This window comes from Pinus tabuliformis, chromosome Q (assembly GCF_031772625.1).
Source record: "Pinus tabuliformis cultivar Carrire ecotype Pingquan chromosome Q, CPIR1, whole genome shotgun sequence".
Classification (NCBI taxonomy): domain Eukaryota; kingdom Viridiplantae; phylum Streptophyta; class Pinopsida; order Pinales; family Pinaceae; genus Pinus; species Pinus tabuliformis.
Window position 1 is genome coordinate 830297728 of NC_142296.1, and position 8642 is coordinate 830306369.

The following is an 8642-nucleotide window of genomic DNA, read 5'->3' on the forward strand; positions in this document are numbered from 1 at the left end:
AGATGATAGATTTCTAGCTGGATTCCATCAACAAGTTCAAAAGGAGCACAAAAAGGCATGGCACGATCGGCACATCAAATTGCGCACCTTCAAGGTAAATGATTTAGTTCTATTATATGACAACAAGTTTGATAAATTTCCAGGAAAATTTCGGATGCATTGGCTGGGGCCCTATGTCATCAAGGAGATTACCGATGGTGGAGCAGTTCAGTTGGTAAAGTTGAATGGAGAGCCATTCCCAGGGAGGGTGAATGGCAGTCGATTGAAGCCATACACTAGCGATCCGGCTAGATGACTACATGATGGAAGCACAGTCTTAGCACTCCAGGTAGCTGAAAGGAGGCGCGAGACTATAAACTACACTGCTCAGGTTGTGGAGTTGCGCGATTGGGCAACTGCGCGGAATGAAGGAATGTCACAGTGTCAGCAAAAACACGTGGGGAGCTGCGCTATCGAAGAGGGAACCACACAGGGGAGCCGGAAAGTGACTGTTATGGTCACTGTTCATGACTTGACAGTGGGAAAACGACTAAATGGAGCGGGGGGGCATTTAAGTCAGAATTTAAGGGCAAGATCGTCGAAAATTTGCCGCCAATCCAGCATTTATGAACGAATTTTTGGGGAAATGGTCGGATTTGAATTCAAAAATGCCTATAAATTATAGGTGACTACCCAACGAAAAACGCTTGGCATTTTGAGAATTGAGGTGTTAAGCTCTCAGGTGCGTATGAACTGTGAGTGCTTTGATACTTTGATACTGAGCTCAACGTTTGAAAAGTTGCCAAAGGAAACACAGGAGTTGTTGTCTAGTATCATGTCGGTGCCCACAGAAACTGTGAGCGCTGGAGAAGCAATGGAAACCGAGGAAGCTGCCACAGAGATAGCAAGTGTTGAAGTACCTTCAGAGGTACCCAAATTGCCGATTTCGCCCAGGCCAAGGCCTACGCTGACTAAAAAGGGTCTGAAAACGAATAAAGATCAACAGAAAGTGACACCGTCGGTGCGAGCGTCACCCAAAAAACACTCGCAGAAGGAAAACCTCACCGCACAGGAGAAGGGCAAGGTAGTTGACTTGGAACCTGAAGAAGGCAATGAAGAAATCAATATGGGTGGGGATGACATTGACATGGGGTTGAGGATGTTGACGTTGAAGAGTCCGACCCTATCTCTAAACTACCCGAATACATTCCTCCGAGGTAAGGCAAAGGTCCCCAAGGACATTGATGAGAGCAAGGTCATGCTGCATACATTGTTGTTGTTGGACAAGATCGCATTTCACAGATCACGCCTGGCTCGCATCCCCCTTTTAAAGTTGGAGGATTTGGATTTGGCCGATATGGAGCGCTTCCCCCACTTAGCGACTGATCAGTTCATGCGCCGTCTTCTATAAGGACACTGGTGTGACCGCACTGGAGCCAAGGAAATGGATAAAAGGGGTGGACAAGGCAGGCCTACTAAACATGTTATGGGTGTCGCATTACAACCGCGCGCCCATAACCATGATAGTGATCAAACATCTGATGTGCTTGGTGCACGATGGATGCTTGTGGTTGGAAGAACCAATGTCGATCACTGACATGATGATCCATAGTATCACTCGGCTGCCGCATTCAGGATTAAATCCGGCCATGGAATTTGGCGGAAAGACAGGTCATCACAACCTTGCCGAGCAAATGAAGGACAAATTTAAGCTCGTCAAGAAGTCGCGTGGCTACCCCATATCTAGTATAATTGAGCCCGTGATCAGAGTAGCCACCCAGATCCTGATAGGGAAAATTATGAGAAAGTGTCGCGCAAATGAAGTGCTGACACCGGTTGTATCATTAGCAGCCAAGTACGCAGAGGGCGTACAATTCCACTGGGAACAGTGCCTCTGTATTGAGTTCCTCGCGAACTGAAGAGAGTTGCAGGACCAGAACAAAACATTTCACTATGCATGGTTGTTTCTATCCATAGTGTTGGTCGCATGGGAGTTACCGGAGGATAGTCAGTGTCCTCCGGTCGCGCAGGATTTACTGGAGGAAGCGAAGTTCGCTTCGCTCTAGGCCACCAAGGACCCCAAAAGGTTCAAGGATAGCAAGATCTTTTGGATCTCGATGGAGATGAGTATCAACATGGCCATCAACTGCAAACTGCAGTTGTCACTGACTGTCTTTGACCAGTTGGCAGAGTATGTGGAGTTCAAGGCGGACTTGCACTGTTTCTCCATGCGAGCGCAGAAGGACCCTGAGAAAAAGTGGTATGACCTTCCATACCTCTTCACAGACGACGTGATCGCGGTGATCCTCAACTGTTAGCCAGCAGAGTGTTGCACGGCCTCAGACTTGACAATTGGGTCTAGCAAGTTTGCAGTGAAGCGTAAGAAGGAAGAGGCCAGACTAAAGATGGAACAGTTGGCCGAGAAGAGGAAGAAAGAGGCTGAGGACAAAGCCAAAGCGGAGCGCACTGCCAAAAAGCAGACAAAAGGGCAGGAAGAAGAGGAGGAGCGCGACTCTGACAGGAGTCAGAAATCTCCTTCCCCAAAGACAGAAGAGGAAGAGCAGCGATCCGACCAAGGAGGAGCAGACCTAGAGACTACTCCGTTCCGGGTTAAGCGCAACAAGGAGCAGGAGAAAGTAGGGCCGCGGAATAAGTCCTAGGCCAGCAAACGTCCCTCGACCCTATCAACTTGACAGAGGTTGATTTGAACGACATTAGCGATGCAGTAAGGGATGCCACTGCAAAATTGTTGCAGCAGTTCAAGCAAAATAAGAAACAAGCCTTTGGTGCCATTAAAACGGGTCTGCGCAAGCTGCAGATCCAGGCGTCATAGGTACAAACCATTGTGGGGCGAAGCAGCCCGGCGTCAACTAGTTTGGTTCCTGGAACGTTGGTGGCAGCAGAAATGGTGCGCATGCTGGATCCCCGGGCCATAGCGCTGCTGGATGGAGCGTTGACTACAGAAGCAGAAGCTGATAGGGCCACTGTTAGTGCCCTCAAGAGGGTTGGGCTAAATTTGGCCGCGCTTCCAAGTGAAGCCCTTCACACCTTACAAGATGGTGTGATCGCAGAACTTCGAGCTCGAGAACAACGTGCCCTGAACGTTATCAGTGAGCAGAAGGTGAACAATGCTCAGTTCGCTGCACAAAAAGAATTCTGCCATTGATATTCTTAAGGCCACCATGGAAAAGAATGAGCACATGACCAAGGTGGTGGCTGAGGCATGCAGGACTGTGCCAGAGCTGGGTATTCCTGAAGATGTGCAAGTGGATGTGAGAATTCGGAAGCTCGTTGCCCGAGTGCGCGAAGCGAGAATAGAGCTAGCTAAGGTTCAATTTGAACTGAACCTTAAAACTATAGAGCTCGAGTTGGGGGCCCAGCCTTCGACTCCACCAGAGGTTAAAGAGCAGCGCGCGGACGCTGTTAAAGATGTAGTAGTAGCTATAGATGTCGCCGTGAAGGAGTGCACTGCGCTCTTAGAGCAGTCGCTCAAAGTAGTCACCAACCTACAAGAGGATCCTGTTGATACCTAATCATCAAGATTGGGTGAATAAATACAATTGATGTAAATAAATAATAAGAAGTATGGACAATCATTGGGAGATGAAGTGAACAGTCTCCCTCATGTATATAATAAAGACCTACCTGAAGGAATAATATGAATTAATTTTGTGGAGTTACTACCTGGCCTGATATGGTATTAGAGCACAGGTCCTCAGTCCCTAAATTAGTTGTAACTCCTTGCATTAGTTTTCTTTACCATAACCATTGCCTGCACCCTCTGCGCTCCCTGGGCTGTTCATAATTGTCCTCCCTGTGCTCTCTAATCATTGTTGGCACGTTTTTTTGTATGGGTGTAACGTCTCTCGGTCTGACATGCCAGAAGAGGAGCATTGAATCTCTATGATGAACGCCCAGCTCCTAGCGTCGAATCTCTATGATGAACGCTCAGCTCCCACATAGAAACACCCAAATTTGCACATAGCAACTAGCACCGTAAGCACACAGTTTTCATAGAGAAATGAGCAAGTACCTATGGTATGAGCGTTGAGTTTTTTTGAAATCTGTGTTGCGTAGATTAAAGGTTGGTGTTGGCATATGCTTCAAGTTTTAATGCTGCTCCCATATATGCTTCAAGTATTAACATTGTCCTGGTTTTAACGTTGTCCCATATTTTTTAACACTGCTCCATTGCTTTAACGCAATACGACCAGCAACCTGATCAAGATCTCTCTGACCACTAGATGTGATACGCCATCCACCATTGGGATCCATCTCAATGATATTCATCTTCTCTAATTGTTGTAGTACATGTCAAGCAATAGATCCACTGCTTTTACAGAAATGAGGAGGGCGTGAACCATTCCTTTTACGACCACCATAAATTTTACAAAAAGCTCCAACTCCGATACCCTTTCTCAAATAGATTTTCAAATAGATTTTCCTTGCCATTGAAGCTGCTCTAACATAGTACCAGTCAGGATCATATGGAGCGAGTTCCTTGAAAGTGGTTGTCTTTACAAGGTCCTTCCAGTGTGGAAGCTCAATCTTGCTGGATCGTTTAAGATGTGCAGCATAAGCTGTCACGAGCTCTGATACCTGCGAGTTTTTGAGTACTCTCTGCATTGGGTTTTACCCTATCGTTGGAGTTGATTCTCGATACGTTTCAAATGAGTATTGACTGGAATATTGACATAAAAGATATGCTTGCTGGCTAATTTTATGTGAGAATAGCTGAGAGGGAAGCTGAACGCAGAAGATCAAAGCTAAATATACTGGGGATGCTGTTGGTATTTACGTTTTAAATTTTTTTGTATTTACCATGACATTTGCGTTTTGACATTTGAATTTGCTGTCCAATCATATCAGAATTAGGAGTAAAATTTTGCAGCAGAAGTTTTTTTTGTTTGTTACAAAATGCATTCAATCATATCCATGGTGGGAATAGTTCTCACTGGCAAGGAGAACTATCCTGAGTGGTCCCGGATGATAAAACACACCCTCATTTTCAATGAGTTGTGGAAAGGAGTGTGCATTGGAGATGGAGACAAAGAACTTGAACAGCCTAACTCAGACAAAGAACTCGCCATTTGGGAAAATAAGAACAACAAAGCTTATGCATTAATCGCAGCATCTATAAATGAATAGGTGAGTCGGCTTATTTTGCCATTATCAACTGCTTTCGAAGCCTTTCAAAAGCTGAAAGAACTCTATGACTCACATTCTGCACTTGAAGTTGTTCAACTCATGATTAAACTCTTCACTCTTGAATTACAAAATAATGATCCTCTTGCTCTTACATCCGAAGTAAAACCTATAGTGCATGATATCAAATCCACTAAGGTTGAATTGGATATTCCTCTTATCGCTTTTCTCAAGGCACTTTATCCTACTTACTCCAATTATCTTGAGTCATTGCAAGCAAATGGAAATCTAAAATATATTACCTTTGACTCTCTTGTGAAAAAAATTGCTGAAAGAGAGAAAGATTTTGGAAAGAAGACAACCCCTGAATCTTCTGAAGAAGCTGTGTGCCTTGCCCATAAAGAAAAGAATCATGCTCAAGATTCTTCCAGAGGAAGAGGTGGTCGAAGAGGAAGAGGAAGATATTTCAAAGGCAGGGGGGGCAGACACTCTCAAGGAGAAAAGGCAGATTTGCACTGCATACGCTGCAAAAGAAATGGATCACATGATGCCTCTACATGCAAGTTACCATGGGACAAAATTGAGCAGCAAAGAAATCAAAGAAAGGTAAAACTAATGACACAGACAAAGGTAAAGCACCTGAATCCGCTCACTATGTTGTGGCACAATATAATATTGGAGTAAATGAAGATTTATTTAATGCTTCACTTGCTTCTTGGAAAAATGATTAGTTGCTTGATTCAGGAGAAACTTGCCACATGACTCATAGAAAAGATTTTTCTGAAGAATTTACTGACAATGTTGATGGAGCAGTATACTTTGCAGACCAATCAAAAATCAAGCCATTAGGGCTTGGCACAATCAGTTTTAAATTGCCTGATCTTCCAGACTTTCTTCTGCATCATGTTCTATATCTCCCACAACTCAAGAAAAACTTGTTGTCCTTGGTCCACATCGGTCAGCAAGGTCACTCCATTCATATGTTTGATGGCAAGATTGAGGTGAGAAAAGCATCTGACCACTCACTTGTCATGAGGGGAATAGAAGAAGAAAGGCTTCTCAAGCTGCAAGGTAACTCTGCTCGTGCACAACATTTCTAATATAATTCTCATTATGAAGAAGGTACACTTCCATCAAGTTTATTATGGCATGCTATATTTGGACATTTGAACTATGACAGCCTCCGCTTGTTGAAGAAAAATGGTGTTGCTGGTTTGCCTACAATTCCTAGGAAATTTAAGCAATGTGATGCTTGCATTCTAGGAAAGCATAGCAAACAGTCTTTTCATGATTCACATTCAAGAGCACATAGAAAACTTGAACTCATTCATTCAGATTTATGTGGTCCAATGCCTGTTCCTTCTGCAAATGGAAATAAATATATGATGACATTTATTGATGACTACACCAGAATGTGTTGGGTTTATTTATTGAAGAACAAATCTGATGCTTTTAAAACATTCAAGAACTTTCATAAATGGATTGAAAATGATGCACAATGTCATATTGGGTCTATTCACACTGATAATGGAAAAGAATACACATCAAATGAATTTGAAAACTATCTTTGCCAACATGGGATCAAACATCAAACAATTGTGCCTTATAATCCCCAACAGATGTAAATGAAAGAATGAATAGGACAATCTTAAATATGGTACAATCCATGCTCTTCTTCAAAAATGTAAAGATAATGTTTTGGGCTGATGTTGTTATATGTGCTGCATATATAAAGAATAGATGTCCATCTAATGCTATAAGAAACAAGACTCCATATGAAATGTGGTATGGGCATGTTCCTTCGGTAAAGCATCTCAGGGTCTTTGGTTCCACCTGTTATGTCTTGATACCAAAGGTACATAGAAACAAACTTGGTGTAAGAAGTCATAAGTGTATCTTCTTGGGGTATTCAAACACCTCCAAAGCATACCGTCTATATGATGAAGTCAATAAAAAGTTTGTTGTATCTAGAGATGTAATTTTTCTTGAATCATCCAAAACTAACAATGTTGTTGAGCAGAAACTTGATCGCCTGGATAGAGTCGCAAATGCAAAATCATTTCAAAAATTTGATAATCAGATTCCACATCTTGAAGGGGATTCCTATACTAGATCAACATGTGGAATATTCTTATGAAGAACACTCTCCCTCGCATGAAACTCCAACAACTGATGACGCTTTAAGTGATGTGATTGATAGAATTGGGAGCCTCAATCTTGATTCAGTCCCAACTCAATCAACGGAGCAGCCTGGACCATCTGAAAAAGGTCCCCAAAAGTGGCTGACAAGGACACTTGAAAGTGTTCATCCTAATGAGGTTGAAAAGATAGGAACTAGAAATTCAAACCGGCAAAATGGAGGTGACGTAGATGACTCTAATTCACCTTTTGATATGGATGTTTCTTATGATTGTGAATTGAACTTGTCTACAGATTTTGAATCAACTTCCTTTAAAGAAGCTGCCTCTAATGATGAATGGAAAGAAGCGATGCAAAAGGAGTATGATTGTTGGGTGTGGAGCCTGATTATCTTCTATAGTACCGGCATTTTGGACCCCAGTTCAAAATGGGGCGGCAACGCCGCCCGTAAAATGATCGCTGCCGTGGGGGGTCCAAAAACAGCTGTAAAATTGCCTTGTAAAAGTATAGTAATTTCTAGTCAATCTGGGCCGTTCATTAGGCGGATGATCTGACGGTAGAACTTATGTTTAGTTTAGGGTTTTTTGCCCTAGAAGGCAACCCCCTCTCTTTATATGAGGGCATTGTATTTGAGGCTGAGATAGACGTGTATTCGGTGAGCGAGAAACATAGAGGTGAGACTGTGAGAGAAAACAGAGGATATTACAGCGGTTTTGTTGTAGGTTGTATCTCTTCATTTTGCTGGATAATAGAAAGGAAGGACTGGCTGTTCGGGGTGGACGTAGCCCAAACTGGGTGAACCACGTATATCTGTGTCTCTCTTGTTTTGTGCGTTTTCTGTGTTTATATTTCTGCAATATTTTATGTGTTCCATTGCTCCGTAATATATAATTTTCTAACAATGATGCCCTCATAAAGAACGACACTTGGAAGCTGGTTGATCCTCCATTAGGATCCAAACCGATTGGCTGCAAGTGGGTCTACAAGAACAAGTATAAAGCTGATGGCTCACTTGACAAGCACAAAGCTAGACTTGTGGCAAAAGGTTTTGCACATAAGGAAGGGGTCAATTATGAGGAGACTTTTGCCCCCACAACAAAATGGGCTACCATCTAGACACTCTTTGCGTTGGCATCTCAGAACGGTTGGAAAGTCCATCAAATGGATGTAAAAACTTCTTTCTTGAATGGAGATCTAAAAGAGAATGTTTTTATGTCCAAAATTGAAGGATTTGCTATGAAAGGACATGAACATAAAGTATGCAAACTTATGAAGTCCTTGTATGGCCTCAAACAAGCATCGCGAAGCTGGTATGAAAAACTAACTGAGCATCTTCTGAAACTCAATTTCAAACATTATGATCTTGATGATGCAACTTT

General features: G+C 42.9%; 1 pseudogene; it reads right to left on the reverse strand.

Moving 5' to 3' along the window:
- Window positions 1-4293: 4293 nt before the first annotated feature.
- Window positions 4294-4605, reverse strand: LOC149222181 (small ribosomal subunit protein eS19 pseudogene; annotated as a pseudogene).
- Between the last annotated feature and the right edge of the window lie 4037 nt (window positions 4606-8642).